The 12,072-nt window shown below is 45.0% G+C and overlaps 1 protein-coding gene across 1 annotated transcript in view; it reads left to right on the top strand.

Annotated features, from left to right (window-relative positions):
- The window catches only part of casp7 (caspase 7, apoptosis-related cysteine peptidase), a 53,374-nt gene that overhangs the window by 1,052 nt on the left and 40,250 nt on the right, over positions 1-12,072 (top strand). The gene's annotated exons all lie outside the window — the stretch shown is intronic.

Raw genomic sequence — 12,072 nt, 5'->3', positions numbered from 1 at the left:
AACCACAGGATGCCACAACTCCTAGTTGTGCTAGTTCCACAACAATATGCCCATCTGTGTAGATTAAGGAATCTAGTGTATATTAATGGAAATAATTGTTCCCCGTTTTTAAGTACTGATGGTTATGTTCTGCTTGTTAAAAAGCTCAGCATTGGCATTGATCAGTTCCTGTTCCTAAATATGCCCCAAGTATGCCCCATCTTATTGTAAGTAATTGCTCTGAGTTGTAGCATATGGGTGAGCCCTCCTGTCACAGTATATGGGTACGGTGGGGCACAGCACAGGATTTGGACATATACAAGAGGTCACATCTTGAACATTATTTTAGAACTTCCTGATATTGATTGGATTTATTAACTTTTCTTTTTAATAGTTTGCTGTGTCCCCTTTGCTCTACTCTCACAATCTAGTTTGCACAATTTTCTTGGTTTATCTTTTCCTGTTTAGTGTCACTTTTATTTCATTCATTACGGGATGTGGGCTTCGCTGGCTGGGCCAGCATTTATTGCCCATCCCTAGTTGCCCTTGAGAAGGTGGTGGTGACTTGCCTACTTGAACCGCTGCAGTCCATGTGGTGTAGGTACACCCACAGTGCTGTTAGGAAGAGAGTTCCAGGATTTTGACCCAGCGACAGTGAAGGAGCGGGAATATATTTCCAAGTCAGGATGGTGAGTGACTTGGAAGGGAGCTTCCAGGTGATGGTGTTTCCATTTATCTGCTACGTTTGTCCTTCTAGGTGGTGGTGGTCGTGGGTTTGGAAGATGCTGTCTAAGGAGCCTTGGTGAATTCCTGCATTGCATCTTGTAGATGGTACACACTGTTGCTGCTACTGTGCATTGGTGGTGGAGGGAGTGAATGTTTGTGGATGTGGTGCCAATCAAGTGGACTGCTTTGTCTTGGATGGTGTCTAGCTTCTTCAGTGTTGTAGGAGCTGCATTCATCCAGGCAAGTGGGGAGTATTCCATCACATTCTTGACTTGTGTCTTATAGATGGTGGACAGGCTTTGGGGAGTCAGGAGGTGAGTTACCCGCCGCACGATTCCTCGCCTCTGACCTGCTCTTGTAGGCACAGTGTTTATATGGCTAGTCCAGTTCAGTTTCTGGTCAATGGTAATCCCCCAGGATGTTGATTGTGGGGGATTCGGTGGTGGTAATGCCATTGAACATCAAGGGGCGGTGGTTGGATTCTCGCTTGATGGAGATGGTTATTCCTGACACTTGTGTGGCACAAATGTTACTTGCCACTGGTCAGTCCAAGCCTGGATATTGTCCAGGTCTTGTTGCATTTGGACATGGACTTCTTCAGTCTCTGATGAGTTGCGAATGGTGCTGAACATTGTGTAATCATCAGCGAACATCCCCACTTCTGACCTTATGATGGAAGGAAGGTCATTGATGAAGCAGCTGAAGATGGTTGGGCCAAGGACACTACCCTGAGGAACTCCTGCAGTGATGTCCCGGAGCTGAGATGACTGACCTCCAACAACCACAACCATCTTCCTTTGTGCTAGGTATGACTCCAACCAGTGGAGAGTCTTCCCCCTGATTTCCATTGACTCCAGTTTTGCTAGGGCTCCTTGATGCCACACTTGATCAAATGCTTCCTTGATGTTAAGGGCAGTCACTCTCACCTCACCTCAGGAGTTCAGCACTTTTGTCCATGTTTGAACCAAGGCTGTAATGAGGTCAGGAGCTGAGTGACCCTGGCGCAACCCAAACTGGGCATCAATGAGCAGGCAAGTGCTGCTTGATAGCACTGTTGATGATGGAGAGTAGACTGACAGGGCGGTAATTGGCCAGGTTGGATTTGTCCTGTTTTTTGTGTAGAGGACATACCTGGGCAATTTTCCACATAGTCAGGTAGATGCCAGTGTTGTAGCTGTACTGGAACAGCTTGGCTAGGGGCGCGGCAAGTTCTGGAGCACAAGTCTTCAGTACTATTGCTGGAATGTTGTCAGGGCCCATAGCCTTTGCAGCATCCAGTGCCTTCAGTTGTTTCTTGATATCACGTGGAGTGAATCGAATTGGCTGAAGACTAGCACCTGTGATGCTGGGGACCTCCGGAGGAGGCTGAGATGTATCATCCACTCGGCACTTCTGGCTGAAGATTGTTGCCTGTGCTTCAGCCTTATGTTTTGCACTGCTGTGCTGGACTCCTCCATCATTGAGTATGGAGATATTTGTGGAGCCTCCTCCTCCATTGAGTTGTTTAATTGTCCACCACCATTCACAACTCGATGTGGCAGGACTGCAGAGCTTAGATCTGATCCGTTGGTTGTGGGATCGTTTAGCTCTGTCTATCACTTGCTGCTTATGCTGTTTGGCACACAAGTAGTCCTGTTTTATAGCTTCACCAGGCTGACACCTCATTTTTAGGTATGCCTGGTGCTGCTCCTGACATGCCCTGCTGCACTCTTCATTGAACCAGGGTTGATCCCCTGGCTTGATGGTAATGGTAGAATGGAGGATATGCTGGGCCATGAGGTTACAGATTGTGTTCGAGTACAATTCTGCTGCAGATGGCCCACAGAACCTCATGTATGCCCAGTCTTGAGCTGCTAGATCTGTTCGAAATCTATCCCATTTAGCACGGTGGTAGTGCCACACAACACGATGGAGAGTATCCTCAATGTGAAGGCGGGATTTCGTCTCCACAATGACTGTGCAGTGGGCACTCCTGCCGATACTGTCATGGCATCTGAGGCAGGCAGGTTGGTGAGGATGAGGTCAAGTATGTTTTTCCCTCCTGGTGGTGAGGGAACCAACTGCCGCAGACCCAGTCTAGCAGCTATGTCATTTAGGACTCTGCCAGCTTGGTCAGCAGTGGTGTTACCAAGCCACTCTTGGTAATGGACATTGAAGCTTCTCACCCAGAGAACATTCGGAGCCCTTGTCACCCTCTGTGCTTCCTCCAAGTGATGCTATACATGGAGGAGCACTGATTCATCGGCTGAGGGAGGGCGGTATGCGGTAATCAAGAGGTTTCCTTGCCCATGTTTGACCTAATGCCATGAGACTTCATGGGGTCCATACCTATCGTATCATATGTAGTGTCATATGTATATTTATAAGGCCCTGTCAGCTTTTCCCATTTTCAAGGATAAGAAGTCGAAGCCTTCCTCCAATCTTTCCATGCCTATCAGATCCCTAATGGTAGAGATTCATTTTGTGCTTTTTCTAGGAGCTACCTCCAGTGCTTGAACATATCCCCAGTGTCTCAGAGAGAATCAGATGCTGTACACTAGGGATAGTCTGAGCAAAGCACTACAGTTGGGCATAACTGTCCTTGACTTGTCACCCATTGTTTTAGCTATGTAGTTCAGTATTCTATTTATTTAATTGCAGCACATCTGTGACTAGACATGAAAAGCTTTAAATCTATTAGGCCTCCTGGGTATCTTTCAAGTTCCACCTTAGCCAGTTCTTGCCTAACTTTTCCACTATAGGCAGTAGTTTATACTTGTCTGTTTTGAATTTCAGCTTCCTTTGTTTTCCCCACTTTGATTATAGAATGTAAGGCACAGAAGAAGGCCATTTGGTCCATCGTGCCTATGCCAGTTCTTTGAAAGAGCTATCCAATCAACCCTACTCTCCAGCTCATTCCCTATATCTCTACAATCTTTCCACTTCCAAGTATTTATCCAATTCCCTTTTGAAAGTCATTATTTACTGCTTCCAGCACTCTTTCAGGCAATGCAATTGTTTTCCTCATGTTGCCTCTGGTTCTTCGGCCAATTACCTTTTTAATCAATATCCTCTTGTTACCAATTCTTCTGCTGCTGGAAACAGTTTACTATTAAAAACCTACAAGATTCTGAACACCTTGATCAAATCGCCCCTTAACCTTCTCTGCTTTAAGAACGACAACCCCAGTTTTGTCTAGTCTCTTCATGTAGCTGAAGTATTTCATCCCTGCCAGTATTCTAGTAAATCTGCTCTCCACCCTCCCTAAGGTGTTAATATCCTGCACCATTTTAGGTATTTTAATCAACTCACTTTGCATTTTCTGAGCTGCCTTCAGAATTTACTACCCCTCCTAGTTTAGTTTCATCTGCAAATCTGCCCGACTTGTATTGAGTTTCCAATTCATTGATGAAAATCAGAAACTGTAATTATCTCAGCGGCATCTCGTTCAGCCCTCCTCCCACCACCCAGTTTTACTAACTTAACAAGTACCCATTGTTTCTAGCTTTTGGTCTATTTCTTATCCAGTCCCAAAGTTTATACTGAATGTTCACAACTCCCAACAATGTCCACATCATATGAGTTAATTCATTATGTTGATTTGAAGTTGTCTGTTAAAATAACTTTGCTGGTCTCATATATCCTTTTAATCTCTTTAGGAAAAAAACTTATTTGCATTCAACCCCTGGACTCTGATATGATACGACAATTTATCTCAGTGCCCTGAGTTAAGGAGTGGAAATTTGTTCAGGGCTCCCATTTTCAATTGATATTCAGTGACCCAAACTAGAAATGCATGTGTTTAAACTATTGCAGATGTGAAGTTTGTGGGATTGATATGTTTTGGGACTGTCTTTGGTTTGGAGTGGGGTGGGGCATGGTCGTGTGGCCTGCCCTGAATTCTGCTGCCAAGTAGCCTGAGTGGCTTGGTTGTTTGAAGGTTGGAGGGGGGCCCAGGTTGTTTTGCTGGGAAGAAGGTGCAAGATATTCACACCTGTAAACAATGACCGGGGCAGTCATGCTGACGGTAGATGAACTCTTGTTCTCTGGGTCACAGGAAAGTGTTGGGAAATAGCTGGTTTTGTGGACGGTTGTTCTTTAGACTGTCTATTTCATTTCAAAATAGGATGGAGTTGTGGGTCTAAAGGATAGATAATTTCTACCTGGATAAAAGGGCCATGTGATTCACATTGCTGTGGAAATGGGCTTTGGGAATGGAGAAGTCCATGGGAAGTCATTGTAGGATTGGGTTGCAGGTTTTCTTAAAATATCACTGAACCTCTCAGACATGATGAGTCTGCTACAATCTGAGATAGAGCGCAGAGATAAAAGTAGCAAGTTTCTGTTGCTCACCACACAGGATGCAAATGGGAACTCTCACTCTTATTCAAGTTCATGAGGGTTTTAAATGAGGCTCAAAGATTCATCTAGCTTTGGCTACAGGGTAGAATCTTCTAATTCGTCCCTCACCATGAAAGTCAGTTTTGGGATTAGGAGTAACCTGATGGGAAAGGAAAAAGAAGTAATCCTCTGGAGCTAAGAATTGCCTTGGACTGGTTCCTGTACAATGAAGTATCCACTTAAGGGACTAAGTATAACCATGGAGGGGGATTTCGGTCGTTTTAAAAGTTAACGAGAAACTTTTCTGTAGCTTAGAGTATAAATTGTCTATCGAAAGAATGTTTAGTCAAGATTGCTTTTAGTTTGTTTGTTACAGTGAAAGTCTTAAAACTTGACAGCTTGCTGTATAATCCTTTCAGTCACTGGAAGTTCAAATTTCTTTTTTTAAAAAACAAACATCGGTCCCTCGGGGATCGTGACGAAAGCTCAGGTGAGGATAGAAACACACTATTAAGCTGTGATGTTTTGGGAGAGTGGTTAAATTGCTGACAATTACTGTCAGTTAAATCTTGCCCAGCAATGAACCATTATCTTCAGGCAAAATGCAACGGAAAATGATTGACAAGATAAAAAATCAGTAAATGAAAAGCACCTGGGCTTATGTAATGAGCTGATGTGTGCTTCACAGGCAGGAGTTTTGGCTCAGAAATTAAAACAGTCATTACGCTGAAGCTACAGTTCACAGATTGGGTCCAATAGAATGAGCTATGTTTCTGCCTGCATGTCACACTCGGTCCCGTGGCCAAGCAGCATGAGAATAAATGGCCTGTTAAACTTAATAAAATTAAATGATGATCATTAAAATAAAAGCTCTATTAAGCTTAGCTTTATACTGGACCAACTCTTGGAAGTGGCCTCACACCTGTCGGCTTTAGTGCACTTTGGAGTCAATTCATTTGCATGATTTCCAAGCTTAAATCATTGCATGTCCAAAGCCACCTTGCATCGACACTGAACTAAAGAGGTTGCATATTATAAAAGCAAAAAACTGCGGATGTTGGAAATCGAAAACAAAAACAAAAATACCTGGAAAAACTCAGCAGGTCTGGCAGCATCTGTGGAAAGGAACACAGTTAACGGTTCGAGTCTGCATGACTCTTCAACAGAACTAAGTAAAAATAGAAAAGGGGTGAAATATAAGCTGGTTTAAGAGGGGGGGGTTGGGACAGGTAGAGCTGGATAGAGGGCCAGTGATAGGTGGAGATAACCAAAAGATGTCACAGACAAAAGGACAAAGAGGTTTTGAAGGTGGTGATATTATCTAAAGGAATGTGATAATACAGGGTAGAAAGCAGGATGAGCAAGGTACAGATAGCCCTAGTGAGGGTGGGGTGAAGGAATCAAAAAAGGCTGAAAGGTAGAGATAAAACAATGGATAGAAATACATTTAAAAATAATGGAAATAGGTGGGAAAACAAAAATCTATATAAATTATTAGAAAAAACAAAAAGGAGGGGGAAAATTGAAAAGGGGGTGGGGATGGAGGAGAGAGTTCATGATCTAAAATTGTTGAACTCAATATTCAGTCCGGAAGGCTGTAAAGTGCCCAGTCGGAAGATGAGATTCTGTTCCTCCAGTTTGCGTTGAGCTTCACTGGAAGAATGCAGCAAGCCAAGGACGGACATGTGGGCATGAGAGCAGGGTGGAGTGTTGAAATGGCAAGCGACAGGGAGGTCTAGGTAATGCTTGTGGACAGAACGAAGGTGTTCTGCAAAGCAGCCACCCAGTCTGCATTTGGTCTCTCCAATGTAGAGGAAACTGCATTGGGAGCAACGAATGCAGTAGACTAAATTGAGGGGAGTGCAAGTGAAATGCTGCTTCACTTGAAATGAGTGTTTGGGCCCTTGGATGGTGAGGAGAGGGGAAGTAAAGGGGCAGGTGTTGCATCTTCTGCGGTTGCATGGGAAGGTGCCATGGGAGGGGGTTGAGGTGCAGGGGGTGATGGAGGAGTGGACCAGGGTGTCCCGGAGGGAACGATCCCTACGGAATGCCGCCAGGGGGGGTGAAGGGAAGATGTGTTTGGTGGTGGCATCATGCTGGAGTTGGCGGAAATGGCGGAGGATGATCCTTTGAATGCGGAGGCTGGTGGGGTGATAAGGGAGGACAAGGGTCCCTATCATATTTCTGGGAGGGAGAAGAAGGTGAGGGCAGATGCGCGGGAGATGGGCTGGACATGTTTGAGGGCCCTGTCAACCACCATGGTTGGAAAACCTCGGTTAAGGAAGAAAGAGGACATGTCAGAGGAATTATTTTTGAAAGTGGCATCATCAGAACAGATGCGACAGAGGCGAAGGAACTGAGAGAATGGGTTGGAGTACTTACAGGAAGCGGGGTGTGAGGAGCTGTAGCCGAGGTAGCTGTGGGAGTCGGTAGGCTTGTAATGGATATTGGTGGACAGTCTATCACCAGAAATTGAGACAGAGAGGTCAAGGAAGGGAAGGGAAGTGTCAGAGATGGACCATGTGAAAATGATGGAGGGGTGGAAATTGGAAGCAAAATTAATAAATCCAATTTCCACCCCTCCATCATTTTCACATGGTCCATCTCTGACACTTCCCTTCCCTTCCTTGACCTCTCTGTCTCAATTTCTGGTGATAGACTGTCCACCAATATCCATTACAAGCTTACCGATTCCCACAGCTACCTCGGCTACAGCTCCTCACACCCCGCTTCCTGTAAGGACTCCATCCCATTCTCTCAGTTCCTTCCCCTCCGTCGTATCTGTTCTGATGATGCCACTTACAAAAACAGTTCCTCTGTCATGTCTTCCTTCTTCCTTAACCGAGGTTTTCCACCCACAGTGGTTGACAGGGCCCTCAACCATGTCCGGCCAATCTCCCGCGCATCCGCCCTCACAAATTCTTCTCCCTCCCAGAAACATGATAGGGTCCCCCTTGTCCTCATTTATCACCCCACCAGCCTCCGCATTCAAAGGATCATCCTCCGCCATTTCCGCCAACTCCAGCATGATGCCACCACCAAACACATCTTCCCTTCACCCCTCCTGGCGGCATTCCGTAGGGATTGTTCCCTCCATGACACCCTGGTCCACTCCTCCATCACCCCCTACACCTCAACCCCCTCCCACGGCATCTTCCCATGCAACCGCAGAAGATGTAACACCTGCCCCTTTACTTCCCCTCTCCTCACTGTCCAAGGGCCCAAACACTCATTTCAAGTGAAGCAGCATTTCACTTGCACTTCCCTCAACTTAGTCTACTGCATTTGTTGCTCCCAATGCGTTTTCCTCTACATTGGAGGGACCAAGCGCAGACTGGGTGACTGCTTTGCAGATCACCTGCGGTCTGTCCACAAGCATGATCCAGACCTCCCTGTCGCTTGCCATTTCAACACTCCACCCTGCTCTCATGCCCACATGTCCGTCCTTGGCCTGCTGCATTGTTCCAGTGAAACTTAACGCAAACTGGAGGAACAGCACCTCATCTTCCGACTCGGCACTTTACAGCCTTCCGGACTGAATATTGAGTTCAACAATTTTAGATCATGAACTATCTCCTCCATCCCCACCCCCTTTCCGATTTTCCCCCTCCTTTTTGTTTTTTCCAATAATTTATATAGATTTTTGTTTTCCCACCTATTTCCATTATTTTTAAATGTATTTCCATCCATTGTTTTATCTCTACTTTTTAGCCTTTTTCGATTCCTTTACCCCACCCCACCCCCACCAGGGCTATCTGTACCTTGCTCGTCCTGCTTTCTACCCTTAATTAGCACATTCCTTTAGATAATATCACCACTTTCAACACCTCTTTGTCCTTTTGCCTGTGACATCTTTTGGTTATCTCCACCTATCACTGGCCCTCTATCCAGCTCTACCTGTCCCAACACCCCCCCCCCCCACCTTAAACCAGCTTATATTTCACCCCTTTTCTATTTTTCCTTAGTTCTGTTGAAGAGTCATGCAGACTCGAAACGTTAACTGTGTTCCTCTCCGCAAATGCTGCCAGACCTCCTGAGTTTTTCCAGGTTGTATATTATTGTAGGTTTCAGCTATTTTGGTTACTTAAAATTACTTCCTGCATAGCTGTCCACAGTGGGTTTATTCTCATGTTATTTTTGTACTCATATGCAAATTTCATAAACATGTTCTGAACTGGTGTATTCGTAATGGATACTGCTCTACCAACAAAGATGAAAAAGAAGTCTGGTTTGGGTGTGATTATTGACCACGTCACTTATTAAGTACATCTAGCTCCATTTAGGGCAAATCGAGTAGAGTGGACCCCATATAAATGCAGGCTATTTATCGGTAAATTTCACTTAGCTGAAGTCCTTCTAATAGATCTTCCATTTTCTCTATTACATGAAATTAATATTAAAAATATGCCCTCAGCCTGAACAAAATCAGCATGTTTTAACAGCCACTGTGGCAGCCATTTTAAATCTGTACAAAACAGCAAGTCCCACAAGGAACAAATGCTCCATTGCCACTTAATTTGTTTTACTACTTTTGGGTTGAGAGAAAAACGTGGGCCAAGGCAGCAGAAAAAAAAACCCTGCTTGTCTTTATAACTCTGTAGGATTGTTTGCATTCATCTGAACAGACAAATTAACACCTCATCCAAAAGGCGGAATCTCTGCAGTTGCGTTACTCCCTCAGTAATGCACTGCAGAGTCAGCTTAGAACCATAGAAAAGTTACGGTGCAGAAAGAGGCCATTCAGCCCATCATGTATGTGCTGGCCAGAAAAAGAAACTAGCTGCTCATTTTAACCCCACTTTCCAGTGCCTGGTCTGTAGCCTTGCAGGATGTGGCACTTCAGATTCAGACCCAAGTACCTTTTAAATGATTTGAGCGTTTCAGCCTGAAGCACTGATTTCGGCAGTGAATTCCAAACACCCACCGCCCTCGCAGAAAAAGTTTTTCCTCATGTCCCCCCTAATCTTTCTACCAATCACCTTAAACCTATGCCCCCTGGTAATTGACCCCTCAGTAGGGGAAACAAGACTTTACCACCTACCCTACCTAGGCCCCTCATAATTCTGTATGCCTCAATTAGGTCGCCCCTCAGCCTCCTCTGTTCCAAGGAAAACAACCCCAGCCTATCCAATCTCTCCTCATAGCTGCAATTTTCAAGCCCTGGCCACATTCTTGTAAATATTCTCTGTGCTCTCTCCAAGGCAATTATGTCCTTCCTGTAATGTGGTAAACAGAACTGTACAGAAAATTTCATCTTTGGCCTAACCAGCATTTTATATAGTTCCATCATTATATCCCTACTTTTGTATTCAATACCTCGTATTGCATTCCATATGCTTTCCTTACCACCTTGTCCACCTATCCTGCCACCTTCAGGAATCTGTGGACATGCACTCCAAGGTCTCTCACTTCATCAACCTCTCTCAATAACTTCCCATTTATTGAGTATCCCCTTGCTTTGTTGGCCCTCCCCAAATGCATTACCTCACACTTTTCCGAATTGAATTCCATTTGCCATTTTCTGCCCACTCAACCAAACCATTGATATAATTCTGGTGTCTACAGTTATCCCCTTCACTATCAACTACACGGCCAATTTTTGTGTCATCTGTAAATTTCCCAATCATACCTCCCACATTTATGTCCAAATCATTAATATACACTGAATATATACTTCACGTCCGTCTTCACCCAAGAGAATGAGGATGAAGGTATCAAACTCCGGGAGAGAGACGGCGAGGCTCTTAAGCAAATTGATATAGGGAGTGACAAGGTATTGGAGGTGTTGGCAGGCTTAAAAGTGGATAAGTCTCCAGGTCCGGATGATTTGTGTCCCAGACTGCTGAGGGAGGCAAGGGAGGAGACAGCAGGGGCTCTGACCCAAATTTTTAATTCCTCTCTGGTCACGGGGGAGGTGCCAGAGGACTGGAGAACAGCTAATGTGGTTTCGCTATTGAAGAAGGGTTGTTGAGATAAGCCAGGGAACTACAGGCCAGTGAGTCTCATGTCAGTGGTAGGGAAACTATTGGAGAAATTTCTGAAGGAGAGTATCTATCTCCACTTGGAGAGGCAAGGTTTGATCAGGGATAGTCAGCATGGCTTTGTCAGAGGGAGGTCATGCCTAACAAATTTGATTGAATTTTTTGAGGAGGTGACCAGGTATGTAGATGAGGGTAGTGCAGTTGATGTAGTTTATATGGATTTCAGCAAAGCCTTTGACAAGGTCCCACATGGGAGACTTATAAAGAAGGCAAAGGCACATGGGATACAGGGTAATTTGATAAGGTGGATTCAAAATTGGCTTAGTTGTAGGAGGCAGAGGGTGATGACAGAAGGATGCTTTAGTGACTGGAAGCCAGTATCCAGTGGCGTACCACAGGGATTTGTGCTCGTTCCCCTATTATTTGTCATTTATATAAATGACATAGATGACTATGTGGGGGGTAGGATTAGTAAGTTTGCGGATGACACAAAAATTGGCCAGGTGGTTAACAGTGAGGTTGAGTGTCTTAGGCTACAGGAAGATATAGACGGGATGGTCAAATGGGCAGATAAGTGGCAGAAGTTAACCCTGAAAAGTGTGAAAGATACACTTTGGAAGGAGTAATTTGACAAGGAAGTATTCAATGAACGCCATGGCACTAGGAAGTTCTGAGGAACAAAGGGACCTTGACGTGTGTGTCCATAGATCTCTGAAGGCGGAGGGGCATGTTAGTGGGGTGGTGAAAAAGGCATATGGGACACTTGCCTTTATCAATCGAGGCATAGATTACAAAAGTAGGGAGGTCATGTTGGAGTTACATAGAACCTTGGTGAGGCCACAGCTGGAGTACTGTGTGTGGTTCTGGTCGCCACATTATGGGAAGGATGTGATTGCATTGGAGGGGGTGCAGAGGAGATTCACCAGGATGTTGCCTGGGATCAAACATTTAAGTTATGAAGAGAGGTTGGATAGACTTGGGTTGTTTTCATTGGAGCAGAGAAGACTGAGGGGCGACCTGATCGAGGTGTACAAGATTATGAGGGCATGGACAGGGTGGATAGGGA

Source organism: Cetorhinus maximus, chromosome 20 (genome assembly GCF_964194155.1).
Source record: "Cetorhinus maximus chromosome 20, sCetMax3.hap1.1, whole genome shotgun sequence".
In the NCBI taxonomy this organism is placed as follows: domain Eukaryota; kingdom Metazoa; phylum Chordata; class Chondrichthyes; order Lamniformes; family Cetorhinidae; genus Cetorhinus; species Cetorhinus maximus.
Note: the sequence above shows the minus strand (reverse complement) of the source record. Positions and strands in the feature narration are given on the sequence as shown.